At 49.4% G+C, this 16,883-nt stretch overlaps 1 long non-coding RNA gene across 1 annotated transcript; it reads right to left on the bottom strand.

Annotated features, from left to right (window-relative positions):
* Positions 1–243: 243 nt before the first annotated feature.
* On the bottom strand, positions 244–15,779 carry LOC134482964 (uncharacterized). Its single transcript, XR_010059745.1, has 2 exons — positions 10,703–15,779; positions 244–10,580 (listed from the first exon to the last, which is right to left on the bottom strand). It is a non-coding gene; the product is annotated as an uncharacterized LOC134482964 (long non-coding RNA).
* Positions 15,780–16,883: the final 1,104 nt, after the last annotated feature.

The following is a 16,883-nucleotide window of genomic DNA, read 5'->3' as shown; positions in this document are numbered from 1 at the left end:
AAAAAACAGAATCAGAGGCCCCTTCTGAGCTGAGAGAATGAGCTCTAAGAAATGCAGCAGCAGCAAACATCCATCCTGATGTTTGCCAGTGAACACATTCAATATTTGCAGCCCGTTTAGAAAACTGAATATGAAAAATGCACACTGTATACAACACAAATCATGCATGTACAGTTAGCCGTGGTTTTTCCATTTCAGCCACAGAAAAAGATATAAATACAAAACGCACAGGCACAGGGACTTGCCTTTCGTTTGCATTTATTCCTTCATAAACACATTTGTGCATTTTGAGAAAAAGCGTTCGCTGGATCCAGCCATGCCCACCAGCGGCATCTAAATGATCTGTTACTTTATCCACATGGATTAGTCCTCTCCCACAGTGTTGAGGTCAACGCAATGCCAGTCCTTTATCCTTGCAGGCGGCGGGTAGGCCTCTGGTTGTACGTACGCAGTGGAAATAATGTGAAACACAATGTCCAGCTTTGAAGACAATCGATGGTGGGCTGGGGGGCAACACCCCCTCTAAGTAGCACAGCATGTGTAGTCCCACGGACCTCCTTCTCACCGTGACCCACAACTTCTGAAGTGTCCCAGTTCACTGGATAAATCCTGGGGTACAAATACCCATGGCCACCACACCAGACTACAAGACCCAGAATCCCCCAGTGTGGATAACAGGTCCACTTCCCACCACTTGCAGCTGGCACTAGGCTCTTCTTCTGGGAAGTGGAGTCCATGCCTGCCAACCAGCGTGGCAGCATGGATTAGCCCTGAATTGCATGGGCCTCTACAGGAAGTCAGTGCTGAGAGCAGGAGAAAAAAAAATGCTGCTCAAGAGAGGCTGCACCCTCAGCTCCACTGGAGGCATCCCACAGTGACGACAGAACCATAGCCAAGGCCTGGGATTTGGACTGAATACGGCTGGAAGGGTATTGAGGTGGCTGTTGTCACATCAGAGCTCTCTTACCTTCTCTGGACACACAGATCCACGACCTCCACAGGGAGATGTGTGTGCCAACACGGAGTTCCGCACACTCAGAAAATATGATTACTCCTGGGCACCGTGCTAAGAGCCAGAGAAACTCGAGAGCCAGAGTGGAGAGCTGGGGACAAAAGAAATGATTTGAATATAGTGTCAAATGCTAACTCCACAAGCGTGCCCAGCTGTTCACCCTCAGAGGAAGGACACCAGATGATGAACCAGGACCCAACAGTACTTAGTTTAAGCCAAGAGACGCTCTTACCTTATGACTAGAGCTAAAAAGACAGAGAGAGTCTGAGGTGAGCATCAGGAACGGCCGTATCCAACTCAAGCACCTTTGCGTTTCTGCATAGAAACTGCCTCTTTTTCTGTTTGCCCCACTTCTTCCAGGGCAGAATAAAATAGAACCAAGCCCACGGACGTCTTAACCCTTCGACAGAAGATCCCAGTTTGTTTCCTCAGTGATAGTTGTCTGTTGTCTGGTCTTTGACCGTAAGCATGCCCACCCAGGAAGGAGAAACTTTCTGCCGGTGTAAATACACGGTTTGATGGAGATGTGATTCCCCTAGGGGTAGTGCGGATGCTACAATACCTTCGTGATCTGGAGTCAGAAAAAAACGGAGTCTCTCCCCTCCACGATGTACAACCCGACCTTGGAAGTCAGAGGAGACCCCAAGGGAGAAAAGCCTCGAGTTTGCTCTTTACCGAGGAAAGAGAGTCCACTTCAGGACACCCAGAGCCAGAGGCCCCGGGGGATAGCCAGGCAAGCACTCGCTGGCACACACACGGGTTCCAGTTCAAAAGCAATGATAGAAAAAAGGTAGAGTTGCGTGAAGCCTGCATCCCAGTGCTCAGCAACCCCGGTGTTAGCCCCAGGCATTTCCTGCTTCAGCTAGGATTTCACTGTGTTAGATAGACCCTGCTCATCCAGCCTGACTGGCAGACCAAGCCAGTGGCTTCATGCATTGTGCACTGCATACATTCTAAGTTCAATGGCTGGTGTACACCGGATTACATTCAGGCCTCTGGCTTCTGCAGAAGGCTACCGTCTCATTCGTCAGCATGTTTAATACAGGTTCAGTTAGTGCTGGTTACGAAGTTGACCCTAGACACACATCAGGGGGCAGAAGATCCTTCTGATCTTTCCACTGAGAGATGTGGGAGGCTCAGAAGCCCATGTGCATGGCTTCACTCCCTGCCCTCACCCTGCTGGCTCGGGCTAATATCTGGTACAAAGCAAGGAGGCTCCCCTGGCTTCTGGTGGGATCTGTGGTCCTCTCTGTCCCTGGGTGCTCTCGGAGCTGCTGGGCTCCAGGATGCGTCCTTCCTAGGAGCTGCAGCTGCCAGTGAAACCAGGTCAGTCCAGGCACGGGACTTGTAGGACATGGCTTCTAACAACCCAGGGATGGGCCATGATGCTTACTGTGCCGTGTCAAGAGTTCTGATGGGACTAGCTTTGCTCGACACCGAGGGGCACAGGGCAAGCGGAATGAGCTCTCTGAGGATGCTTCACTCACACAGCCTGAGGAGCTTTCAGGTAAAGGATGAGTGAACAGGCTCGCCCACCAGCAGGTACACGGGAGGATACCCCCCCGAGCCTGGCTTCTCTGCTTCAGAAGCACTCAGCCCTCGGTGTGGGAAGCCCACTGTCCTTGTGAGCAGGTCTGTCCTCGTGGATCCAAGCAGTGTCTTAGTTAGGGTCCTCTTGCTGTGAACAGACACCGTGACCAAGGCAACTCTTATAAAGGACAACATTTAATTGGGGCTGGCTTACAGGTTCAGAGGTTCAGTCCATTATCAAGGCAGGAGCACGGCAGCATTGCAGCATCCAGGCAGGCATGGTGCAGGAGGAGCTGAGTTCTACATCCTCACCCGAAGGAAGCCAGGAACAGACTGAGCATCCTCAGGCAGCCAGGAGGAGGGTCTTCAAGCCCACCCCAATAGTGACACACTTCCCTCCAACAAGGCCACACCTTCTAATAGTGCCACTCCCTGGGCCAAGCATATGCAAACCATCACAAGCAGCCAATTGTTTCCTTTGCCATTGGCATGCTAGACATGAGGAAGTCGTCTTACATGGTCTATTGAAGATGGAAACATGACATTTATATTCACCCATGGAGTTGAGAGTATGTGGCACTGATAGGAAGTGGGGACATGTAACGGAGACAGCTGAGGGTCCCATGCCAGATGCTATCCTACCTGTAGAGCTCAGGCCATAAGGTCGACCTGTCCCTGTGACCTCTGAATTGCTCTACTGTGGCCATCCACACACTCTCCCAAGTACTCATGACCCTCTTGAACATTTCGAGGACATTCTTGGTTGTGTAAGGTGCCCACGCCATGGTTGGGGACTTCAGCAATAAAAGGAGAGCTTTTCTCTCTTCCCCAGGTGTCTTAGTCAGGCTTCCTATTCCTGCACAAACATCAGGACCAAGAAGCAAGTTGGGGAGGAAAGAGTTTATTCAGCTTACACTTTCACATTGTTGTTCATCACCAAAGGAAGTCAGGACTGGAACTCAAGCAGGTCAGGAAGCAGGAGCTGATGCAGAGGCCATGGAGGGATGTTATTTACTGGCTTGCTTCCCCTGGCTTGCTCAGCTTGCTCTCTTATAGAACCCAAGACCACCAGCCCAGGGATGGCACCACCCATAATGGTCTGGGTTCTCCCACCCTTGATCACTAATTGAGAAAATGCCTTACAGCTGGGTCTCATGGAGGCATTTCCTCAAGGGACGCTCCTTCCTCTGTGATAAGTCCAGCTTGGGTCAAGTTGACACACAGAACCAGCCAGTACACCAGGCCTGTAGCAGGTCTGTCTAGAAGCATATCCCATGGATGCAGAGAAAACACAGGGTGGCTGGTCACTGCTCATATCGGAGGTAGGTGTGTGTGGCGAGATGTATGTATGCACAAGACTCCTTCACCAAACATTGTTGGGCAGCACCTCACATGCCTGGTGGCGCCCGTGAGTCCTGCAGCCAACCTCGTTCATACTCCATAGCTTCCATACACCGGTGCGACTGTTCAGTGACCTCCTGGAGTGTAGCTACGTTCAGAAGGCTTAGAGGAGTAATTAGGAATCGATGAGTTTTGTTCTTAATATATTTAATTGGAAGTTTATGAGTGCTCAGTTTTAATAATAATAGCTCTCTGACTCGGGAGAGCCTCCAACACTCTGACCGCGCCTGCCCTAGCCGCTTGTGTATCCCTCTGAGCTAGCATCCAATAGTAACAATCCTCTGCTCACTGACCAGAACCACTCCGTGGAGCTTTGCGAGGTCCCTTTATGGCCTTTGAAGAGCCCGCCCCTCCTTTCTCAAAAATAAAACGAACCCACAGTCAGATGAGCCCTCGGAGACCCTGAGCTCAAGCTCCTCACACCTTTATTGTTTGGAATCAGCCAGAGATCCTGATCCCGGGTTAGGGGTGGGGGAGGGGATGGAGGGGGCGGGGCTGGGACTCAGCCTGCATTCCTAACGCTGTCCACAGGAGTAGCCAGACCACGTTGCAAGGAGCGAAACCGGCTAAAGGCCTGCAATTGAGGATTCAGGAAGGTGTCCCCAAGCTTCCACAGCCCACGGGCAGTGCTGGTGGATCCACTGTTCCTCACAGAGACCTGTGAGCTTGCATCCATCTACCGGGATAGCTTTCTTCCTATTGAATTCGATGAAGGTTCTCTGGAATTTCCCTGACCTGCACATGCATGTGTGGGTATGTGTGTTAAATAAACCGTAAGGAATCACGCTATGAACAAAACGCCCCACAGTACTTGGTTAATTCCATGATGGTAAACAGCTAAGAACAGCTAAGGAGGGTGATCCCCCACGCGTCACATCCCACAGGCACGGGGTCTCCAGGCCTCTGCAGATAGTGAGAATTTGCCATCGCAGCCTTGTCCTGTGTTGGCGACACTTTTAAGACAGCTGCTCTCAATCCCAAGGCTTACTGCCCTCTGGCACCCATTCTTGGCCGTCACCTTGGGCCAATAAACCGGCAAACGTCTTTGCTTCCAGAACTGGGAGGGCAACATCCCTCGTGGATGCCTGGCACCAAAATATAGCAAAGGGCTCTGGCAAGCGAAACCATGCCTCTCTCCCTGCCACGTGCCAAACCCCTGCTCAGCCACTCTCTCCAAACCTCCTAGAGCAGTGTCTCCCAGCCGTCCTAAGGCTGCTACCCTTTAATACAGTTCCTCATGTTGTGGTGACCCCCAACCATAAAATTATTTTTTTCTCCATCTTTATTAAATTGGGTGTTTCTTATTTACATTTCAATTGTTATTCCCTTTCCGGGTTTCCGGGCCAACATTCCCCTAACCCCTCCCCCTCCTCTTCTATATGGGTGTTTCCCTCCTCATCCTCCCTCCATTACCACCCTCCCCCCAACAATCATGTTCACTGGGGGTTCAGTCTTAGCAGGACCCAGGGCTTCCCCTTCCACTGGTGCTCTTACTAGGATATTCATTGCTACCTATGAGGTCAGAGTCCAGGGTCAGTCCATGTATAGTCTTTAGGTAGTGGCTTAGTCCCTGGAAGCTCTGGTTGGTTGGCATTGTTGTACATATGGGGTCTCGAGCCCCTTCAAGCTCTTCCAGTTCTTTCTCTGATTCCTTCAACGGGGGTCCTATTCTCAGTTCAGTGGTTTGCTGCTGGCATTCACCTCTGTATTTGCTGTATTCTGGCTGTGTGTGTCAGGAGCGATCTACATCCGGTTCCTGTCAGCCTGCACTTCTTTGCTTTATCCATCTTACCTAGTTTGGTGGCTGTATATGTATGGGCCACATGTGGGGCAGGCTCTGAATGGGTGTTCCTTCAGCCTCTGTTCTAAACTTTGCCTCCCTATTCCCTGTCAAGGGTATTCTTGTTCCCCTTTTAAAGAAGGAGTGAAGCATTCACATTTTGGTCATCCTTCTTGAGTTTCATGTGTTCTGTGCATCTAGGGTAATTCGAGCATTTGGGCTAATATCCACTTATCAATGAGTACATACCATGTGTGTTTTTCTGTGATTGGGTTACCTCACTCAGGATGATATTTTCCAGTTCCCTCCATTTGCCTATGAATTTCATAAAGTCATTGTTTTTGATAGCTGAGTAATATTCCATTGTGTAGATGTACCACATTTTCTGTATCCATTCCTCTGTTGAAGGGCATCTGGGTTCTTTCCAGCTTCTGGCTATTATAAATAAGGCTGCGATGAACATAGTGGAGCACGTGTCTTTGTTATATGTTGGGGCATCTTTTGGGTATATGCCCAAGAGAGGTATAGCTGGGTCCTCAGGTAGTTCAATGTCCAATTTTCTGAGGAACCCCCAGACTGATTTCCAGAATGGTTGTACAGTCTGCAATCCCACCAACAATGGAGGAGTGTTCCTCTTTCTCCGCATCCTCGCCAGCATCTGCTGTCCCCTGAGTTTTTGATCTTAGCCATTCTCACTGGTGTGAGGTGAAATCTCAGGGTTGTTTTGATTTGCATTTCCCTTATGACTAAAGATGTTGAACATTTCTTTAGGTGCTTCTCAGCCATACAGCATTCCTCAGCTGTGAATTCTTTGTTTAGCTCTGAACCCCATTTTTAATAGGGTTATTTGTCTCTGTGCAGTCTAACTTCTTGTGTTCTTTGTGTATTTTGGATATAAGCCCTCTATCAGTTGTAGGATTGGTAAAGATCTTTTCCCAATCTGTTCATTGCCGTTTTGTCTTAACAACAGTGTCCTTTGCCTTTCAGAAGCTTTGTAGTCATAAAATTATTTTTATTTCGACTTCATGACTGTAATTTTCCTGCCATTTTGAATTAGAATGTAAGCATTGGATATGCAGAATGGTATTTGGCGACCCCTGTGAAAGGGTCATTTGACCCAAAGGGGTCAAGACCCACAGGTTGAGAACCACTGTCCTAAGTATTGGGCTGCTTGGTCTCTGACTTTTTCTCTCCAGAGGTAGCCCCTTCTCCACGGTGCTGCTGTGTAGCTGTGTGGAGAGCAGGCAGCAGCAATGACAGCTGAGCTCCTGTGCTGGGAAGAATCCAGGCCCGCACACCAGGCTCACCCCTCCATGTGGCTGGGGTGGGAGCAGCCTTGTCCTCTGCTGGAGTGTAAGAGGTAGGACAGTACCTCAGCTGGGGACAAACTCCTGTTCTACCTTGAAGGAAACCAGAGGCCTCTGTGAGTAACAGCAGCTGCTCTGGGCTGGCCGGGTCTGTCTCTGGTGGGGAGGTGCAGTTTCTGGACCTGTCTCCCATTGAGAAGACTCTCCCTCGTGTTTCAAGGCCGGGTGTGTGTACTCGTTATATCTGGAAAGACGTCCTCTCCCTGTTGATATCCACACTCTCCCTTCTGTGGGACTGGCTTTTACTCTTGCAGCCCTGGGCTGCTGAATTTCCTTCTAAAATCCAAATCCACACATTTATAACTTGGCTCGAATCCAATCTGACAAGAGCATTTTAAAGCCAGCAGCATTTGATTTTTTTTCTTTCCTCTCGCTAGCAAATGCTTCTGTAATTGCGGCTGTCTTCTCGGAGTTCCTGCCAGGCACACTGGGGGAGTCTCGGGGGAGCCTTCAATCAAGGTTGTACCTGTTTGGAAAGCTGTGGGGCGTCTTTTTATTTTTGGTCCTAGTAATCTCTGGCTTGTAGGTGTTGAGGGATAAGGAATTTTCCAGCCGCTCCACTGCAAATACAGGACAATTAAGCCGGGTCACAATCCAAGCTTAAGCGCTACCCTCCTGCCACGGGGTCCTTTTCTCTCTCAGAACTCTGCCTGTCTAGCCGCACAACTGCTCTTAAAATAAACATTTTCAAAATCCGCATACTGACCTGTTGTTAGCCAAGCCCTTAAGGTCACACAGCCTACTGTTTGGTGGCCAAATTAGTCACAGCAGGCGACACAGGGCCTGGCATGGTGAGGAGGGGGTCTTGATTACCATTTGCTAGAAGAGGAAACAAGAAGGCAGATGACCAACCCTTGGCCAATCTGAACAAAGGCTTTCCTCGTGCTCCCGCTGATGGCGGCTGGACTCTCCATCGAGGAGTTGTTCCTCCTGCCTGTGAGCTGTGGGTAGCTCATTGGGTTGTCCAAGCCTCAGCTACTCAGATGCTCAAACTAAATTCATATCCAAGGGACCGCTGTGGTAGCAGTGCTTGTCAGAATCAAGGTACCGAAACTGCCCAGTAGACAACCATCGCTGCTGTTGCTGATTCTTCAAGAGGCATTGTAGGAACAGGCAAGGCCCTGGCTTGTCCAAGATCTGTAGCCATAGGCTGCCTGGGGGCTTATGATCCCAATCAGCAGATCCTCCTGACTGACCATGGTTTACACTCCTCAAAGATGCCTGCTGAAAGCCTACCCCTCAGTTCTTCCCATTAGAAAAACCTCTTCAGTGCATTTAACCAGAGCTCAGCCATTATTAATCCATCAACATGTGCTCTTGAGGCTGTGTCCATGGCCCACCAGGCCAGTCCTCATATTAAACCCATTGGTGATGCTGTTTCCTTAAAGAGCCAAAGAGTGGGGCTGGGGATTTAGCTCAGTGGTAGAGCTTGCCTGGCAAGTGCAAGGCCCTGTCTGTCCTCAGCTCTGGAAAAAAAAAAGACAAAATAACAAAAAGAGTCAAAGAGCTCCTGCCTTGGGTTTCATGGAAATCATTCTGGTTTTCTTAAACACTGTCATTGTCTTCTTCTTCTTCTTCTTCTTCTTCTTCTTCTTCTTCTTCTTCTTCTTCTTCTTCTTCTTCTTCTTCTTCTTCTTCTCCTTCTTCTTCTCCTCCTCCTCCTTCCTCTTCCCCCTCTTCCTCTTCTTCTTCTCCTCCTCCTTCCTCTTCCTCCTCTTCCTCCTCCTCCTCTTCTTCTTCTTCTTCTTATTATTATTAGATTTTTTATTTACATTTCAAATGTTATCCCCTTTCCTGGTTTCCCATCCATAAACCCCCTAGGACATTCTCCCTCCCCCTTCTTCTATAAGGGTGTCCCCCCACAACCACCCACTCCTCACCTCCCCACCCTGACATTCCGCTGCACTGGGGGGATCCAGCCTTGGCAGGACTAAGGGCTTCTCCTCCCATTGGTGCCCAACAAGGCCATCCTCTGCTACATATGCATCCGGAGCCATGGGTCTGTCCATGTGTAGTCTTTGGGTGGTGGCTTAGTCCCTGGGAGCTCTGGTTGGTTGGTATTGTTGTTCTTATGGGGTTGCAAGTTCCTTCAGCTCCTTCGATCCTTTCTCGAACTCCTCCAATGGGGACCCCCACTGTGGTCTTTTAAAAGAGTGACTCATTGCTTGTTCCAGCTGGCTTTCTTTGCTATGATTAAAGAACAACAACAAAACCCAACCAACCAAATGAACAAAGAACAACCCCCCTCAAAAAAACAAAGAAACAAAAACACAACACTCTGACCAAAAGCAACTTGGGGAGTAAAGGGCTTATTTCAGCCACCAGTACAGCTTATCAGGGAAGCCAGGGCAGAAGCTCAAAGCAGAAACCGTGGAGGAAAGTTGCTTACCAGCTTGCACCCACCAGCTCACACTCAGTGAGCTTTCCCACACAGCCAGGACTGCCTGATGAGGAGAGCCCTGCCCACCATGGCCTGGCGATTAGCAATCAAGAAGCTGCCTCACTTGGGCTGGCGAGATGGTTCAGTGGTTTAAGAGCAGTTGGTGCTCTTGACCAAGGACCCAGGTTCAGTTCTCAGCACCTGTGTGGCAGTGCACAGCCCATTCCAGGGGTTCTAATCCCTTCTTTTAGACCTTTCAAATAACATGTGTGTGGGCAAACACTCACTACGCAAAACAAAATAAATAAATCTTTAAAAAGAAAATGTCCCGTAGAAATTCTATAGTTTCTCTGTTTTTCAAGTGACTCTGGTTTGTATCAAGTTGATAAAAACTAACCAGTACATTGTTGCTATTGTAACAGCAATCAAATACAATGTTATCATCAAAGCACACCTGGAATTAACATTCCTTCAGATGCAAAAACGGAAAAAAAAAAAAAAAAGACTTTCCAAGTCAGTGACATGGCTTAATGGGTAAAGTCACCTCTGCCAAGCCCTGAGTTCAAATCCTCAGGATGCACATTGTGGAGAACCAAGTAGCATAACTTCCACAAGTTGTCCTCTGACCTCCACATATGTGGCTTGGCATACATACATGTGTGCGCACGCGTGAGCACACACACACGCACACACACACACACACACACACACACACTAAAATTTTTTAATGTAATAAAAAAATAATTTCTTTAGGTCTTTGAGTGGCGACCAAATCATTCACAAATGTTACTAAGTGGGGAGGCATACATCGGGGTACAGGGAAATCCTACAGTCACCCTGAGGACGGTCTGAACCCCACAGAAATAACTAGTCATGTCATACAGGATGACATCGCACGAAACAGCACCAAACATGGAAGCAACGTCACATGAGACAAGACAATATGACACAGGATGCTGTCACAGAGATGGTATCAAATGGTACGGCACCACAAACGGTGATATCAGGGGAGGTAGCATCACGTGAGATGACGTCATAACCGATGGTGTCATCTGGCATGACATGGGTGATGGCACACAAATGTCCGTTGTCCAATGCTTTGATTGTAATCTGTCAGATGGTGACAAGAACAGAAGGACCTCAGCTGGTAAGAGGGCCCAGGGGAATCTCAGAAGTCCCCCTAAGTCCCCGGACCACTCTATCCTGGCCTCCCCGCTGTAGACACAATGTACCTGGTGCTCTGGAGCCTGTTGGATGTGCCCCTGTCACTCTGAAGTGACCAGTGACCATTATCACTGTATATCTAAACACAGTGCTCAGGTTTGTAGTTGTTCTTAGGTAACCTGAAGGGAAGGAGCAGGATCAGGGAAGCGTAAGGGAGCTCCAGCCAACGGAAGAGCTGGACCAGGCCTTGTCTCTTCCTTCACATCCTCTTCTTCCTCTTCACTCCCTTACCTCCTGGGTCTGCTCTTGTGTACAGAGGGTACATGGGGTTGTGTGACTGTGGCGTGGACACCCGGCAGTGAGTGTGGGGAGAACATTCACGTCACATGATGAGTGATGTCACATGATGAGTGATGTCACATGGTGAGTGATGTCACATGGTGAGTGATGTCACCTGATGAGTGATGTCATGTGATGAGTGATGTCACCTGATGAGTGATGTCACATGGTGAGTGATGTCACATGATTAGTGATGTCGCATGATGAGTGGTGTCACATGGTGAGTGATGTCATGTGATGAGTGATGTCACATGGTGAGTGATGTCACGTGATGAGTGATGTCACATGGTGAGTGATGTCACATGATGAGTGATGTCACATGGTGAGTGATGTCACATGGTGAGTGATGTCACATGATGGGTGATGTCACATGGTGAGTGATGTCACATGGTGAGTGATGTCACATGGTGAGTGATGTCACCTGATGAGTGATGTCACATGATTAGTGATGTCACCTGATGAGTGATGTCACATGGTGAGTGATGTCACATGATGAGTGATGTCACATGGTGAGTGATGTCACATGGTGAGTGATGTCACATGATTAGTGATGTCGCATGGTGAGTGATGTCACATGGTGAGTGATGTCGCATGGTGAGTGATGTCACATGGTGAGTGATGTCGCATGATGAGTGATGTCACATGATTAGTGATGTCGCATGATGAGTGATGTCACATGATTAGTGATGTCGCACGATGAGTGATGTCACATGGTGAGTGATGTCACGTGATGAGTGATGTCACATGATGAGTGACGTCACATGATGAGTGACGTCACATGGTGAGTGATGTCACGTGATGAGTGATGTCACATGATGGGTGATGTCACATGGTGAGTGATGTCACGTAATGAGTGATGTCACATGGTGAGTGATGTCACATGGTGAGTGATGTCACGCAATGAGTGATGTCACATGGTGAGTGATGTCACATGGTGAGTGATGTCACATGGTGAGTGATGTCACATGGTGAGTGAAAAAAGAGAAGATACTCAGGGGAGGCCACAGAGCAAGAGAAAGCTGCCCTGTTGTTTACTCTGCTCCCAACAAGCCTAAGGCGCTGTGCTGTGGGTTTAAGATGGCGTTCTTGATGCTACAGTCAGCACACCTGGCCAAAGCCCTTGTTTTAGGGTACAGGGGTCATAGATAGTGGTGTGGAGCTTGAAAGGTCTAATGTAGTGCCCACATTTCTTTATGTCTGCAAGCATACAGGACAGGTAAGATCGTGGGAAGAGATGCTGGCTTAGTGTGGAATCATCGAGGCCACCTGCCCTCCCAATACCATTTCCAAGTCCAGGCCCTGAAGCTCCTCAGAGAGGAGATTGGTTCATCAGGGTGAGGTAGAGCTCATGGACCATCTTGTATTCCTATTAGAAGGGCAGACAATGCCAGCCTAATGAGGTAACCCAGGAGGTGCTATCCCTGCCATGATCAGTGGTAACAACATGGTGCGTGTACTGGCTGGTTTGTGTGTCAGCTTGACCCAAGCTGGAGTTGTCACAGAGGAAGGAGCCTCCCTTGAGGAAATGCCTCCATGAGACCCAGCTGTAAGGCATTTTCTCAATTAGTGATCAAGAGGGAGGGCCCAGCCCATGGTGGTGGTACCATCCCTGGGCTGGTGGTCCTGGATTCTATAAGAAAGCAAGCTGAGCAAGCCAGGGGAAGAAAGCCAGTAAGTAACATCCCTCCATGGCCTCTGCATCAGCTCCTGCTTCCTGACCTGCTTGAGCTCCAGTCCTGACTTCCTTTGGTGATGAACAGCAATGTGGAAGTGTAAGCTGAATAAACCCTTTCCTCCCCAACTTGCTTCTTGGTCATGATGTTTGTGCAGGAATAGAAACCCTAAGACAGTGGGCTTTCTCCAGGGAGCCTGCCTGGGGGAGGGTGCACAGATTTAGATGAGGCCCAACCTCAGGACCCCAGGACCTCCCTAAATCACACTGTTGCACTTTCTAAGTGACTGAAAATCCAGGCTGGTGATGGCAGTTGGGGGATGTGTCTGGAGCCAAAGTCAGCTGTTGGGCTCAGGCTCAGACTGAAGCGTGACCGCACTGTACTGAGGGCCCTCATGCCAGTTCTCAGCAGATGGCTTCTCACATGTGAGAGGGCAGCGGGACGTGTCTGTTGTTACACACTGATGCAGCTTTAACTGCATCTACTGACTAACCCAGGGGAGGCACCCCTTCTGTCTTTTGAGAGACAAGAAAAACTCTGCCACCGATAGGGCCTAGCCAGGCTGGATTGTAGCTAGAGGTGGACGGGCTCCACGTTTCCTTTCCAAGAGTGGCAGAGTAAAAACAGTACTTAGTTACTAATTTGGATTTTTTCCCCCCTCAAATAGGAGTCAGCCGTAATACAGACTGCTTTCAGACAATAAGCTGTGGGGACATGTGCATGTACACAGGCAGGCTGAGATGTACGTTCCTTTTGCTTCTGAGAGATGTAACCATCTGGAAGGATCTACAGGCTTCAGGAGGAGCCCGAGTTGGCTGTGTGGGTTGGTGGGGGGTGGAGGAGGGATGAGATGAGAGAGATATATTCAAAAGGCACAAGGCTATTTAAGCACTTCCCTCATGCGCTACTTGACTGCTATGTGAGGGACAGGTCATGGGCCGCACACCAAGTCACCTGCACTCCCATAAGCCAGAGAAGCTAAGGGATGGTATAAACCCCCGACTCAGCAGTATTTATGAAGCAGTCGGTCCACGGCGGCCTCAAATATTAATATTTTGGCTGTCAGTTTATCTCTTCTTCAGGGCTTGAAAATAGATGGGCCCAAAGGCCAGATGACCCAGCTCCGAGTGAGCTGAGCTGGAGAGCAGCCCAAGGCAGTGTAGAAATGGCCCTGGATTGACTCCCTCCAGGCAGGAAGGGAGTTTGGAGAAAGAAACTCACAAGCTCAGATTTGACCTTTCCGGTGAGCTGTCACTTTGCAAACTGGGGCAGAGGTGTGGAGAAGCCTTCACTGGGCCTGATCTTACTCAGCACTTTCTAGATAGGAAGTAAGCCATGGCCTGGGAGATTTCTAGACAGACACAGAACTGATGGGTAAGGGTGACTGAAGAGAGGTCAGTGCCTTGGAAAAGAAGGAGGCAGGAAGCTGGAAAGCCTCTGGACTTGTGGAAAGCTGTAGCAACGGAGAGAGCTGACTGGGGGAGGGGAGGAGAATGGAAGACCGACTGTATATCTAGGGGTTTGCCCCTGGGCCCACCTGTGATATCACTCAGAGTGAAGGCACCCAAGAGGCCCCTTGCGGTTGGTTCCCTCCTTCAGATCACTTGGGCCTGCAGGTTTCAAGACAACAGGAAGTCCACCCGGGAAGAGAGGGTCAAAGAACAATCCATCCTGAAGGGCATTTCCTCAGTCCCATCTGTCACTTGTCTAGGAGACTTTCTCGCCTCTAGGAAGAGCAGTTCCTCAAAGGCAGAACCCCTGACAGAGCACCAGCTGCTGTGTGAAGTTAAGGGAAGCGTAGTTCTTCTACAATAAGGGAAATCTACTCGACAGCTTCCACAGCTACAAGAGCAGGCGCTCCTGGGATGTTGGCAGGTCACAGCGATTAAGCTACAGTAAAGTGTCTGTGGAGGACAGACAGACAGATACACACTCATGCTGTGCCCCTGTTCACTCTTGCCTGATGAGAAGAAGGCTTTCTCTGAGATATGTTGAAACTCTATTCCACTGGAGACGGTCGTCTCTTCAGGAACGCGCCTGCTTCCTCCCCATTATCCAGCCTCGATTCTGACAGATCCAGGACTGGGTTGCGCTCTGGACCCACAATGCGAGAGAAGAGGGAAGTCTCGGGGCGGGTAATCCGCAGCCTCACAGTCGATTAGACTGCTGGCGGATATAGCCTTAGAAAAATTGCTAGCGGAAGTGGAACTATTTAGCTCCGAGCAGGGAAAAGGCAGGCTGCAGTCATTACCCCGGAGCTCTTCACGGCTCTATTTTTAGCTCCTGCAATCCCCGTATTGCAGGTTGGGGAATTTGAGGACTATTAGGGCCGTCACTAGCTTGCACAGTTAGGGCCGGTCCACAGGCCTGGGAAGGGGACCGAAGGTCCTCGCCTGCCTGCGGTCGCTTCTTAGCCCGTTTTCTCCCGTGGTCATCGTCAGGATCATGTTTCCCTTCGTCGTAATGAACAGTCAGGCCTGCGAGCACGGGCACAAAGGAGGGCTTTGCCTATTTCTTTCTCCCAATTATATTTGAGAGGATTCTAAGCTTTCCTCACCTGCGAAAGGAGAGCGGGGCCAAGTAGTTGCTAACATTAATTTAAGTGACATCGAATCTCTGCTCAGCTTTAGTGCGCAGTGTATAAATATAGTTTTACTCTAATGGAGAATTCGGAAAAGGGACGTTGCACAGTGTAGAGCCCCCTCAAAGATCATCAGGGCAGAAGACACCTCTGCCAGTAGCTCCTCCCGGATGGCCCTTCCAATGGAGGCCGAGAGCCAGGTGTACTCATCACTGCAATTCAGCAGTGTTGTGCCACCTGGGCCACGCTCACTGGTTCCACAAGAGCCTCAGTCCCCGTCAGACCCTACTTCCTCAGAAACCTGAAGCACGTGGTTCTGCTGAGCCAACCCATTTCCCCAACATCTCAGTATTCCCCATGCTTTGGGACAGAGCATTTGAGCCCCAGTCAGAGCCTCCCCAAGAGTCCTGCCAGAACGTTTACTTGAATAGAGTTATTACAACACAGCTCAGAGTCACTGGGGGGGTGGGGGGCATGGGAGCATTGACAGCTGAGTTGGGACAAAGGAGAAGGAAGGGCAGCATGGCTTACCGTCACCCCTGAATGTTGGCGATGGAGGTCTGCACACATCACGTGGGTTTGAAAGTGTTCCTCAATTTCAAGTAAGAGTCCAGCCTTAGTGAAAGGCAAGATGTTGCAATGAAACATGAAACCACAGTTAAAACCTCAGGGGGCAGACCAGAGGGTTTCAGAAAGCCTGGTGTTGGTTTAATGTGGTCCTTTTCCTTTTTAAAATCAGTGTAAGGAAGTCTTATAAATTGGGGTGGGGGGGAGGAGTTCTTTCTGTTTTTATTGTTTTTTTTTAATAGTCATTCAGTTGCTCCATAGTTAAGAATAGTACTTTAAATTCTTAGTATTTTACTAAATTATAAGGTATCTGTTAGGAAACATTACTGAGGCCTCCATGCATTGGGGTCCACTCTGCCTATCAGAAGAGAACACCACAGGATACCCCACAAAAGTCAACTGCGGGGTGGGTTCAGGACTGTCTGCAGAAATGGGGTGACTAGAGGATGGCAGGATCCTTCAATCGTTGGACACTTCTCACTGTGCATGACTACAGGCGTCACCAAAGTTCCTTGTAGAAAATATGAGAGACACAGAGAGGCCAAAGGGAAACAGAGTCACTCAAATCCTGAAGGGTCCCCCAGAGCACAGATTCCTGCCCTGTGTTCTTATCCACATGGGGTGGCCTGTGCTACCAAGTACTTCTAGAGTCCCTCAGGTACCCAGCACCCTCGCTGGACAATTGCACAAAGTTCGGAATCACGGAGCAAGAGAGTGAAGTTCAAGAGTCTTGTAGTTCCCAGAGATGGCGAAGTGAGACAGTAGGGGAGGTGTCCCATCAACTTACTAACAGCTGCGCCTGTCCCATCCCGACTCGAGGTCTACTCTCCCATGCGGTAGACCTCAGGCCACATAGTTTGGCAAATGCCTTTCACCACAGTGTCACACATTATGCCAGTGCTATAAGACATTCTTTGGATTTTTCTGTTAATGTTTGCTTTGGGGTCCTTTTGAGACCAGGTCTCACGTAGCCCAGGCTGCCCCCTTGAACTGGTTATGTAGCTGATGGTGACCTTAAACACGTGATCTCCATTTCCACATCCCAAGCACTGAAATCATACATGTGCACTGCTGTGTCCAACTTCTGGG

The sequence above is a fragment of the Rattus norvegicus genome, chromosome 18, assembly GCF_036323735.1.
Source record: "Rattus norvegicus strain BN/NHsdMcwi chromosome 18, GRCr8, whole genome shotgun sequence".
Lineage (NCBI taxonomy): Eukaryota > Metazoa > Chordata > Mammalia > Rodentia > Muridae > Rattus > Rattus norvegicus.
The sequence above is the reverse complement of the archived record's forward strand: the minus strand, read 5'-3'. Positions and strand labels throughout refer to the sequence as shown.